General features: G+C 48.2%; 1 protein-coding gene across 10 annotated transcripts in view; it reads right to left on the reverse strand.

Annotated features, from left to right (window-relative positions):
- The window catches only part of DTNA (dystrobrevin alpha), a 980,878-nt gene that overhangs the window by 327,210 nt on the left and 640,259 nt on the right, over nt 1-13,409 (reverse strand). The window lies entirely within an intron of this gene.

Consider the following 13,409-nt stretch of genomic DNA (forward strand, 5'->3'; position numbering starts at 1 on the left):
GGGACGGTTTCCCGCGCCCCCTGCCCCTTCTCTTCACGGTTGGGACCTGGGCCATACTTTCAGGCTCCAGGGCCCCATCAACACCCTTACTGACTGACATGGACCGGGTGGTCGCACACACCCACTCAGGCAGACCCAACATTTCCAGATGCGATTTTCTCTCCACCTTAGCCCAAGGGGAGTCCTCCAAATCATTGCCCAGGAGACAATCAACAGGCATGGCGGGCCTCACAGCAACCTGAAGAGTACCTGAGACCCCCCCCCACTCAAAGGGAACTTGAGCTACCTCACACTGACTCTGTGAGTTGTCAGCAGCTACAACGGGGTAGAATGCATGCGGGACCACCTGCTCTCTGGACACCAAGTGACACTTGACAGCTGTCACACTCGCTCCGGTGTCTCTGAGAGCTTCCACCCTATGGCCATTAATGGTCACCCACTGCCTATATTTCTTAGTGTTACTAGGCAGAGGGGTTGGAGGGACCATTTCCACGTCTCCTAAAGAGACCAGGGACATTTCTGCGGGACCCCACCCACCGGGGGCACCCATCTCCTCCCCTCCCAGGGCTACACTCGCTACCTGACGAGGGGGTGCACGCGGCGGTGCATTCGAATCCTTCATGGGACACTGGGGATCATAATAACGGTGTCCCACCTGCTTACAGGCATAGCAGGTCATGGGGCCCCTGTGAACAGGTTTACCTGTCGGGGCCTCTGGCTTCTTTACAGGGGGAGGCTGGGAACCCTTCCCTTGGTTCCCTTGGGGACTACTTTGGGGCCCTTTCTGAAACTCCCTCTGTTTACCCCTGTCCCCCCCACTCTTCTGCTGGGGACCCTGCCCACCTTTGGCTGAGTCTCCCACTGGACCCTTGTGGACCCTGGTACTGACCCAGCGGTCCGCCTCCTCAGCAAGTTTTCTAGGGTTAGATAGCTTGCTATCAACAAGGTGCTGGCGTAGCTCTGGAAAACAGTTATTAGACAAGTGCTCCCAAGCAAACAAATCATAAAGAGCATCATAACTATCAACCTTGCTACCCTTTATCCAACCATCCATGGTTCTGCAGAAAAAAGACACATATTCAACCCACGTAGTACCAGGCAACTTCTTACATTCTCTAAAGGTTTGTCTGTACTTTTCTGGAGTTAAGCCATATCTCAGCATTAAAGCATCTTTCATATGAGTATAAGACATCCTATCCTCAGCAGGAAGGCTCAACAAGGTATCTCTCCCCTCGTTTGTAAAGCGGCTCCACAACCCCGTTCCCCAATCCTTCTCAGGGACCCGGTGGGCCAATAATGCTAACTCATATGCTTTAAACCATTGGCTAATATCTTCATTCTTACTGTAATCTTTGATCACATCTTTAGGAAAATAAAACCTACTTTCTGCAGGCACAGATGGAGTGCTGCCACCAGAGGGATTCAACTCTAAACTCTTAGTTTTAAGCTCCATCTCCCTCACCATCTTCTCACGTTCAAACGCTAATTTCTCTCTCTCAAAATCTAATCTTTTGCTCTCCATTTCAGCTTCTCTCTTGCTTCTTGCATTCTCTAATTCCAACTGCCCTCCTAATTTCAGTTTTGCCATTTCCAACTTGTACCCCCTCTCCTTCTCCCTGTCTTCTAATTCTTCGGGGGAAAGGCTCCTAGAGGACGCACTACTGCCTGGAGATGACACTGGCCCACCTGTGGGCTCTTCCTCTTCCTCTTCTTCTTCCTCTTCCGGTACCACCACCGGATCAGAGGGATTTCTGGCCTCTAACCAGGCCTTCAGCGCTTTGAGGAAGCCCTCTTTCTTTGAGACACCTGTGGTAGGAACTTTAAACTGCTTGCAAAATCCTTTTAGATCTTTTAGCGTGTAGGAATCTATCTTCTCCTTATCAAATTCCCCCACAACATTCTCCACAGGTGTAGCAGCTCCGGCATTCTCCATGGTCAAAACTGGCAGTGTTTAAGAAAATAAGCTCCAGGAAAGCGGAGAACAAAAATAGGATATCCTATCAAACGGACTGTGGCTGCGTTATGGTCTGCTTTCACTATGTAGCGTACACTAATCACTGCACATGAGTCATAAATGCAAAGTTCAAATCCTCACCGCTGACCACCAATGTTAGAACCGGCGGTCTCTAGTTGGCAGAGGTATACACTTCCGACAAATAGGGACCAACCAACTCTAGTCAGGGAAAGGGGATTACACACTCAGATAACCCCTGCTACCCCCTTGGTAGCTTGGCAGAGCAGACAGGCTTATCTCAGAGGCAGTGTGTTAAGCATTTATGACCACATACAGTAATAAAGTGAATACACTACAGATGGACACGACACCGAGGTTATTATAAAAATAGTATTTTTATATAAGGCTTAGCACAAGACCAAATAACGACAAAAATATACCACAGTCTTAATAAATACTCTTTGGAAGGAAAAATAATAGTTCAAGTAAGGTTTCTTCTTGGCAAATAGTTCTTTAGCAAAGTATTCTTCTGAGCACAGTTCTTTGGCAACAATGTAACCCCCACAGGAGTCACACGACGTCGAGTCTACAAGATTCTCAAGGTTCGGCGTCGACCGCGAGGAGCGCTACGTCGAGCCTGGAGTCGCAACAGACCCCACAAGTACAGTACCTTGAGAAACGGAGAAAACGAGGGTCCACGGCGTCGAGATGTCGGCGTCGAGGTCGGCGTCGATCGTGCCTCGGAGTCGGGTCAATCCGCAGCGGCGTCGAGGGATGTCGGGCCGGAGCAGCGCTCACGGCGTCGAGACGGGCGTCTAGTCGATGCGATCAGCAGCGGCGTCGGGACGGGGTCGCTTGGAGGCAGAGCCGATACTCACTCCTCACTGGCGTCGATACCGGCGTCGAGACGGGGTCACTTGGAGCCGGGGCCGATACCCACTGCTCACTGGAGTTGCTGCTGGCGTCGATCGGGCCCGGCGGCGTCGAGACTGCAGATTTTCCCTTGTGTACTGGAAACAACACTTTCCAGCAATTCAGCAATTCAGTAGATGGTGAAGTCCTTTGGCCCTGTGACTTCAACAGGAGACTGGCACTCTTCCAGTCCTTGGAGATTTTCTAGCAAGTGTTCAGAGAGTACACACCAAGTTCCTCTCTCCTTGTTCCTTGGCAAAAATAAAGAAGCAGCTTTCAGGTTCCTCCACAGCAACACAGCCCTCTGGCAGAAAGGGGAGGCAAGTCCTTAGATCAGCAGGCTTCTTGTCCTTGGTACAGGTTTCCTTGTCAGAAGTGATCTGAGTTCTTGGTTCAGGGGTCCTTCTCTTATACCCCTTTTTCCCTTTGTTCCCTTTGTCCAAGCAGGGAGATTCCCACCATCTCAGGTTTGTTGTGGGTGTTGCCAGGCAGAGGCACCTGGCCCATTCACTGAGCAGGGCAGAGTCCTCAGCCGCCCAGCAGGAGGCGGAGCCAGTATTGTCACTGGCAGGAGCAGGGCTATCAGTCGCCCAGCAGGAGGCGGAGCCAGTATTGTGTCAGGCAGGGCAGGCTACTCTTCCCTCACTCTACGTGTAAACGCCCCATTCACCCCACACTGACTCACTCAGACCTCTGGAGCCACCCAGCCCCTGACACACACACCAAACCAGCAGAGACCGGTAGATAGTTGGACAAGAAAATAGCCACTTTCTAAAAGTGCTATTTTCAAACATAGAATTTAAAAACCATCCATCCTAAAGGGTGTGTTATTAAATTCTGAGTTCAGGGATACTAAACTCGACTTGCTACCATGCTCCCTGAGTCAGATAGATTATAATGGCGTTAATAATCAGTCTGCCCAGTCTGGCCTATTGGAGGCAGGTAGCCCTTCAATAGTGAAAAACGAAAATGGCTGTAATTCACTATTAGGTCATGCCACACACATCAGGGCATGACCTACCTTTTACCCACAATGCACCCAGCCCTAGGGCTTACCATAGAGGTGTCTGAAATGTGGCAAAGGGAAGGTTTAGAGACTGGTAAGTAGGTTTCCTTACCAAGTCGACATGGCAGTCAGGGACTGCACGCAGGCGCCGCGGTGGCAGGCCTGAGACACATTTTGCACGCTGCTTCTGTGGGTGGCACAACCAGTGCTGCAAGCCCACCAGCAGCAGTTAACTTACACGCCCTTGGCACACGCAGTGCACTAGACTAGGGTCTGAACAGTAAGTCAACCAAGCCAATCATGGTAACACCAATCAATGTAACAATTTAACATAGGGAGCACTTGCACTGTGGCACTGATCAGCAGTGGCACAGTGCCCAAAGCAATAATCCAGCAAAAACATCGTAAACAGAGGAGGCAAACAGAAAAAAATGGAGGAGAGACTCATGCCAATGATGCCAGGTCTAACAAATATGTATTGTATTTTATAGTATTTTGGGTTGGGCATATCATTGTGTTCTCCAAATCACTTATTACGTCATGATTGAATTTACAATGTTTGGTTTTATATGTTATTAATTAATAGTGATTCTTCTATTATGTATAAATGCAAAAACAACAATTGATGGACAGAATGCAGAACAATGTCATACATTCACCCCAGTACAGAGATCTGGGCCTAAATCCATCGTTTTTTTGCTCACCATGCCATTCCAGTTTGAACCCAGCCATATGCAAATCAGTCTTGACCCTGTGCCTCATGGGAACAGTCCAGCCCGAACTGCCAGGCCAGGTCCTCCCTGGACTGGAAACAAGCATCCTAGGACCGGTTTCGGGGTTTCACCCCTCTTCAGCCAGGATAGCTTGATTCCAGTGACATGGAGAGCACGGGACTCACGTCTGAGCATACCCGTCCCACTCGGGGTGACAAATGCAAAAACAACAATTGATGGACAGAATGCAGAACAATGTCATACATTCACCCCAGTATAGAGATCTGGGCCTAAATCCATCGTTTTTTTGCTCACCATGCCATTCCAGTTTGAACCCAGCCATATGCAAATCAGTCTTGACCCTGTGCCTCATGGGAACAGTCCAGCCCGAACTGCCAGGCCAGGTCCTCCCTGGACTGGAAACAAGCATCCTAGGACCGGTTTCGTGGTTTCACCCCTCTTCAGCCAGGGTAGCTTGATTCCAGTGGCATGGAGAGCACGGGACTCACGTCTGAGCATACCCGTCCCACTCGGGGTGACAAATGCAAAAACAACAATTGATGGACAGAATGCCGAACAATGTCATACATTCACCCCAGTACAGAGATCTGGGCCTAAATCCATAGTTTTTTTGCTCACCATGCCATTCCAGTTTGAACTCAGCCATATGCAAATCAGTCTTGACCCTGTGCCTCATGGGAACAGTCCAGCCCGAACTGCCAGGCCAGGTCCTCCCTGGACTGGAAACAAGCATCCTAGGACCGGTTTCGGGGTTTCACCCCTCTTCAGCCAGGATAGCTTGATTCCAGTGGCATGGAGAGCACGGGACTCACGTCTGAGCATACCCGTCCCACTCGGGGTGACAAATGCAAAAACAACAATTGATGGACAGAATGCAGAACAATGTCATACATTCACCCCAGTACAGAGATCTGGGCCTAAATCCATCGTTTTTTTGCTCACCATGCCATTCCAGTTTGAACCCAGCCATATGCAAATCAGTCTTGACCCTGTGCCTCATGGGAACAGTCCAGCCCGAACTGCCAGGCCAGGTCCTCCCTGGACTGGAAACAAGCATCCTAGGACCGTTTTCGGGGTTTCACCCCTCTTCAGCCAGGATAGCTTGATTCCAGTGGCATGGAGAGCACGGGACTCACGTCTGAGCATACCCGTCCCACTCGGGGTGACAAATGCAAAAACAACAATTGATGGACAGAATGCAGAACAATGTCATACATTCACCCCAGTACAGAGATCTGGGCCTAAATCCATCGTTTTTTTGCTCACCATGCCATTCCAGTTTGAACCCAGCCATATGCAAATCAGTCTTGACCCTGTGCCTCATGGGAACAGTCCAGCCCGAACTGCCAGGCCAGGTCCTCCCTGGACTGGAAACAAGCATCCTAGGACCGGTTTCGTGGTTTCACCCCTCTTCAGCCAGGATAGCTTGATTCCAGTGGCATGGAGAGCACGGGACTCACGTCTGAGCATACCCGTCCCACTCGGGGTGACAAATGCAAAAACAACAATTGATGGACAGAATGCAGAACAATGTCATACATTCACCCCAGTACAGAGATCTGGGCCTAAATCCATCGTTTTTTTGCTCACCATGCCATTCCAGTTTGAACCCAGCCATATGCAAATCAGTCTTGACCCTGTGCCTCATGGGAACAGTCCAGCCCGAACTGCCAGGCCAGGTCCTCCCTGGACTGGAAACAAGCATCCTAGGACCGGTTTCGGGGTTTCACCCCTCTTCAGCCAGGATAGCTTGATTCCAGTGGCATGGAGAGCACGGGACTAACGTCTGAGCATACCCATCCCACTCGGGGTGACAAATGCAAAAACAACAATTGATGGACAGAATGCAGAACAATGTCATACATTCACCCCAGTACAGAGATCTGGGCCTAAATCCATCGTTTTTTTGCTCACCATGCCATTCCAGTTTGAACCCAGCCATATGCAAATCAGTCTTGACTCTGTGCCTCATGGGAACAGTCCAGCCCGAACTGCCAGGCCAGGTCCTCCCTGGACTGGAAACAAGCATCCTAGGACCGGTTTGACTGGGGGAGAATGTATGCATTGTTAGCATTCCGTCCATCATTTGTTTGTTGTAACGCTTTTCGCCCTAAGTGGGATGGGTATTCCCAGACGTGGGACCCGTGCTCACTACGCCACTGGAGTCAAGCTATCCTGGCTGATGACGGCTGATAGCCAGAAACCGGTCCTAGGATGCTTGATTCCGGTCCAGGGAAGACATGGCTTGGCAGTTCGGGCTGGACTGTTCCCATGAGGCATAGGGTCAAGACTGATTTGCATATGGCCATGTCTAAACTGGGGTGGTGTAGTGGGCAAAAGAACGATGGATTTAACCCAGATCTCTTGACTGGGGGAGAATGTATGCATTGTCAGCATTCCGTCCATCATTTGTTTGTTGTAACGCTTTTCGCCCTAAGTGGGATGGGTATTCCCAGACGTGGGACCCGTGCTCACTACGCCACTGGAGTCAAGCTATCCTGGGTGATGACGGCTGATAGCCAGAAACCGGTCCTAGGATGCTTGATTCCGGTCCAGGGAAGACATGGCTTGGCAGTTCGGGCTGGACTGTTCCCATGAGGCACAGGGTCAAGACTGATTTGCATATGGCCATGTCTAAACTGGGGTGGTGTAGTGGGCAAAAGAACGATGGATTTAACCCAGATCTCTTGACTGGGGGAGAATGTATGCATTGTCAGCATTCCGTCCATCATTTGTTTGTTGTAACGCTTTTCGCCCTAAGTGGGATGGGTATTCCCAGACGTGGGACCCGTGCTCACTACGCCACTGGAGTCAAGCTATCCTGGCTGATGACGGCTGATAGCCAGAAACCGGTCCTAGGATGCTTGATTCCGGTCCAGGGAAGACATGGCTTGGCAGTTCGGGCTGGACTGTTCCCATGAGGCACAGGGTCAAGACTGATTTGCATATGGCCATGTCTAAACTGGGGTGGTGTAGTGGGCAAAAGAACGATGGATTTAACCCAGATCTCTTGACTGGGGGATAATGTATGCATTGTCAGCATTCCGTCCATCATTTGTTTGTTGTAACGCTTTTCGCCCTAAGTGGGATGGGTATTCCCAGACGTGGGACCCGTGCTCACTACGCCACTGGAGTCAAGCTATCCTGGCTGATGACGGCTGATAGCCAGAAACCGGTCCTAGGATGCTTGATTCCGGTCCAGGGAAGACATGGCTTGGCAGTTCGGGCTGGGACTGTTCCCATGAGGCACAGGGTCAAGACTGATTTGCATATGGCCATGTCTAAACTGGGGTGGTGTAGTGGGCAAAAGAACGATGGATTTAACCCAGATCTCTTGACTGGGGGAGAATGTATGCATTGTCAGCATTCCGTCCATCATTTGTTTGTTGTAACGCTTTTCGCCCTAAGTGGGATGGGTATTCCCAGACGTGGGACCCGTGCTCACTACGCCACTGGAGTCAAGCTATCCTGGCTGATGACGGCTGATAGCCAGAAACCGGTCCTAGGATGCTTGATTCCGGTCCAGGGAAGACATGGCTTGGCAGTTCGGGCTGGACTGTTCCCATGAGGCACAGGGTCAAGACTGATTTGCATATGGCCATGTCTAAACTGGGGTGGTGTAGTGGGCAAAAGAACGATGGATTTAACCCAGATCTCTTGACTGGGGGATAATGTATGCATTGTCAGCATTCCGTCCATCATTTGTTTGTTGTAACGCTTTTCGCCCTAAGTGGGATGGGTATTCCCAGACGTGGGACCCGTGCTCACTACGCCACTGGAGTCAAGCTATCCTGGCTGATGACGGCTGATAGCCAGAAACCGGTCCTAGGATGCTTGATTCCGGTCCAGGGAAGACATGGCTTGGCAGTTCGGGCTGGGACCGTTCCCATGAGGCACAGGGTCAAGACTGATTTGCATATGGCCATGTCTAAACTGGGGTGGTGTAGTGGGCAAAAGAACGATGGATTTAACCCAGATCTCTTGACTGGGGGAGAATGTATGCATTGTCAGCATTCCGCCCATCATTTGTTTGTTGTAACGCTTTTCGCCCTAAGTGGGATGGGTATTCCCAGACGTGGGACCCGTGCTCACTACGCCACTGGAGTCAAGCTATCCTGGCTGATGACGGCTGATAGCCAGAAACCGGTCCTAGGATGCTTGATTCCGGTCCAGGGAAGACATGGCTTGGCAGTTCGGGCTGGACTGTTCCCATGAGGCACAGGGTCAAGACTGATTTGCATATGGCCATGTCTAAACTGGGGTGGTGTAGTGGGCAAAAGAACGATGGATTTAACCCAGATCTCTTGACTGGGGGAGAATGTATGCATTGTCAGCATTCCGTCCATCATTTGTTTGTTGTAACGCTTTTCGCCCTAAGTGGGATGGGTATTCCCAGACGTGGGACCCGTGCTCACTACGCCACTGGAGTCAAGCTATCCTGGCTGATGACGGCTGATAGCCAGAAACCGGTCCTAGGATGCTTTATTCCGGTCCAGGGAAGACATGGCTTGGCAGTTCGGGCTGGACTGTTCCCATGAGGCACAGGGTCAAGACTGATTTGCATATGGCCATGTCTAAACTGGGGTGGTGTAGTGGGCAAAAGAACGATGGATTTAACCCAGATCTCTTGACTGGGGGAGAATGTATGCATTGTCAGCATTCCGTCCATCATTTGTTTGTTGTAACGCTCTTCTATTATGTATAGCATCATTTTAGATAAATAAATGAAAATGAAAGAAAAATAATCTTATTAGCTCTTTCGGTCTGTGGACACATTTACGTTTATGGACTTATTGCCTATTTAGAATATTTTAGTGGGGGGAATGTGCTTCTGTTTCCTGCCTTAAATATAAGAGACCTTAAATAGGGTTTGGTATTATAAAGTGCAAATAAAAGTGGAGAAAGCGGGCACCCACACTGGGTGCCCCTGAAGAACCTGAATGGTGGAAAACTATTTTCACCATAGACCAAGTTACCCATTGGATTTCTATAGAAAGACTACCTACATAATAAATCTTCCGCCAATACCGAGAGCTCACATTGTTGACCGGAAAACGTCCCATGTAACCCGGTAAAAGGCCTTTTCTGCGTCTAACAGGATCAGGTCAACGCTTTTACCCAATTGTTCCGCCAAGTCGAATGCGACAATTGCTGTGTTTATATGGCTGGTAGTATCCCTATCGGGCGAAAAGCATTGCTGTTGCAGTGAAACCAGGTACTGGACTTAAGGGGCCAGTCGGGAGGCTAATACGTTCGCAAAGATCTCAGAGTCACAATTGATCAGGTAAATGGGACGATGAGAGCCCCCTGTCCTCCGGTGGCTTTTCTTTCTTTGGAAAGACAATGACATTAGTAAGGTTCCATGAGGCAGAAACATCTCCGCCACTATCAATATTGTCCACCAGATGCATAAATTCCGGGAGAAAAATTTCGATAAATACTTGATAGGATTCAAGCGGGATGGTACCTTTCCCGGCTGGTTTCTCGGACAGCAGGGCTCTTATAACAGCCTCAACCTTTAACACAGAAATATCTCCCTGTAGAGCCCAGTCGTAGCCGGCATGACTCGCGGGGGTGGTGGTTCACGCAAGGAGAGGATTCATAAAAAAAAAATTAAAACGTACCTTTGCCTCCGGTCCAGTGTCTCCTTCTCTCCCTCTGCTCCGAGTCCCAGGAAGCAGGCAGCCTCCCTCTCTTCCCCTAAGCCAATCACAATGCTGCAATGGGAGCATTGTGATTGGCTGGGACGCCGACCGCACAGGCGTCTATGGGGCGGCCGTTTTCTCCATGCAGGCTGCATGCCGCCTACATGGAGAAAACGGGAGAGTGAGTATGACTGTTTTGGTCGGCCCTGGGGCTGACCAAACAGTCAGCGCCTACAACAGTGGGCAAGCCACTCCTCCCCGCCCTTGCAGCAGGACCGCCCAGCCGCCCCTAACCACACCCTTATTTCTGCTTTCTTGCTGTGCGAGAAGCAGAAACATGAAATGGTATTCATAATACCATTTTATGTTTCTGCTTCTCGCACTGCGAGAAAGCAGTGGGGCAACGCTCCTCTGCCTACATGGAGGAGCCGCCCCTGGCGGAGCCGAGGCCTGGTATTCGGCCAGACGAGGTAGACAGCCCCCTTGTAAGTAGACCTATATTCTTACACAGAGCAACTTCATAGTCTATTTAAATCAGACACAAGAGAGGTTCTTTGTATAGCACACTACATAAACTCACCAATTTTAAAGTGTTCTGAGATGCAATAAGGAAACCGAAAGCACAATGAAATAAAATATTTGCGTAAGATTGAAGTTTGGTCAAGCAGATAAGCCGGGGAAAATCCTAAATTTTCTGATTTTATATTGTACCAATCAGCCTCTAGAGGGGTATATATTTCCTTCTCTTGTTTTACATTACAAGGTTATTGTTTCTCTTTAATTCTAGGCGCATTAGGTTAGAGCGTGGGTGGCAGGCAATAGCCACATTAAAGTTCAGTTTGTTTTGTGCTTTATTGAGTACCTCGGGCTGAGCCAGAGCCTGACATCTGCCTCTGGAGCTTGGTTCGGGGTTTCACTGGCTCGCCCCCTCTAATTATAAGCACCATCCAACCGACTCGACCCCTCACCCCACAGTCGAAGCTGAACTCCTGGAATGCGGTACATGTGAAGCTTAAGATACACACAGGTGTATAGTATATGCTGGTGCCCTGAAATGAAACAATATGAGAGTGACACTAGGAGGGCAGTCCCAGAAATGGCAGAACTGGGCTGTTCTAAATGAGAGTTTTGCACTTATTAGAGTATTTATATTAAAGAGGCATAACACTCTTTGAATGATTTCCACTGTTCAATTTTTCTGTATGTAAATCTTTTGGGACCATATCATTCTGATTCTTTTGGAGGAATCAATACCAGCTTCCCTGAGAGTATAGTACAAACAAATACATATATCAATTTGAAGTATGATTAATATACAATTGAAGTGTCGTTAATATACTGAGCTTGAGAAGTACTAGATGTATGTAACTAAAAAGTAGTAAACATTTAACTTCCTTGATTGATCTTTTGGGAATGTACCAAACAACACATTTTTGATGTGCAGAAGAAGGTAATCTCTCACCAATATAGCGACGGAAACATGTACCTTTCCTAATTGGGTGATGAGTAACACTCAACGCACAAGTCAAAGGGTAAACGTGGGTAGGCGGTGTCTATCCACTCTTTTCACAGGATGGACGCAGTCTCCCCTGCCAAGAAGTTGGGTCCTGCAGAAATATGATTGTCTCGTCCTGGTGTAATTTTCAGACACAGGGACACACTCAGAAGTGCCTGCACGTAGTCTGCGTTAATTCCAAGCAGCAACGTGCAGGTGAGGGGTCTTTGTTATTTTTAAATTCCAGCTGAGCCCAAAACAAAGGCCAAACTTAAAGGGCCATTAGGCCTCCTTTTGATTAAGTATCCTGGCTGAGAGCTAACTGGAACCTAACTCTAACTGCAAATGCTATGGAGGGGAAAAAAATGCTCTCAGCTTGTTATTATTTCACAGGTACTCAAGAAAGGCATGCTTATGACTTTGTTAAGTTCCTGTATATAAAACATATGTATGCACGTTAAGAAGGTCAGATGGTTGCCCTGTCCCAGTATTTACACAAATAACAAATTGAATACCATTATTTTGTTTTATTTCTTTTATAGTGCTACTCATCCTAATCCAGGGTGGCAGGTCGCTCTACATCACATGTACACATTATACATTGCTAATAAATCATATGTGTGTAAATCAATGAAAAGGGTGTGTTACATAAGCCACTGAGGGTTAGAAGGTGTTGGAGACACATGTCCTTCATAACCCACTGTGCTATATTAGAAGTTAATCTTTTTAACTGGTGGGTGTTACCAGGGTACACACACAATTTGTGAGGACTCAATTTAGGCATTGGCACATACCAAAATGGTTGTTTCACCCAGCGTCCACCTATTCCAAGGTAAGTATTCTCGTATGTGATTGGTTTGTGCTCTTTTTTGATCATATAGATTTATAGGGTGAATATATCCCCAAATTTTGTTTCTAACGTCGTATTCATAGAGAGTTTTGAGTCCTAGGTTGTGGTAGTCTTTCTTTATTTGAAGATATGTGCAAAAAACAAGGAACAGCCGACACGTGTTTCACCCAGAGGCCAGCAAGCCAGGGCTTTCTCAAGGTGGAAAATCCTCTGTTAGTAGCAAAAGCGTCTACTGCGCGTCCGCAGAGACTCCCAGACGTGCAGCAGATGCTTTTGCTGATACATTGGTTCTTTAAACAATTGTAATACAACCTACTAACTGAGGATTTTCGCCTTGAGAAAGCCCTGGCCTGCTGGCCTCTGAGCGAAACACGTGTCGGCTGTTCTTTGGTTTTCGCACACATCACAACCGAAGACTCAAAACTCTCTCTATGAATACAACGTTCGATACAAAATTTGGGGATATATTTACCCTTTAAATCTATATGAGCACAAAAGAGCACAAACCAATCACATACGTGAATATTTATATTAGAAGGATTTAATTTTATGAACTGCAAGTAACAAAATGATCTATGTTAAACGCATTAACCCACTTACCCATCTACATAAAATAAAAATCTGTCATCTGCGTGTCACATTATGTTATTTGCAGGAGACATATTAACCCTCTATGCTACTTTGATTAAAAACTGGGACTGGACAATACAGAGATCTCTCCAGCAAGTACATTGCTTTCAGAGTCATCTTACCATTATTCTTATTCCCTGAGATTTACTGGACACACATAGATCTATGTAGCTGATGTGTTAA

The sequence above is a fragment of the Triturus cristatus genome, chromosome 5_1 (assembly GCF_964204655.1).
Source record: "Triturus cristatus chromosome 5_1, aTriCri1.1, whole genome shotgun sequence".
In the NCBI taxonomy this organism is placed as follows: Eukaryota; Metazoa; Chordata; class Amphibia; order Caudata; family Salamandridae; genus Triturus; species Triturus cristatus.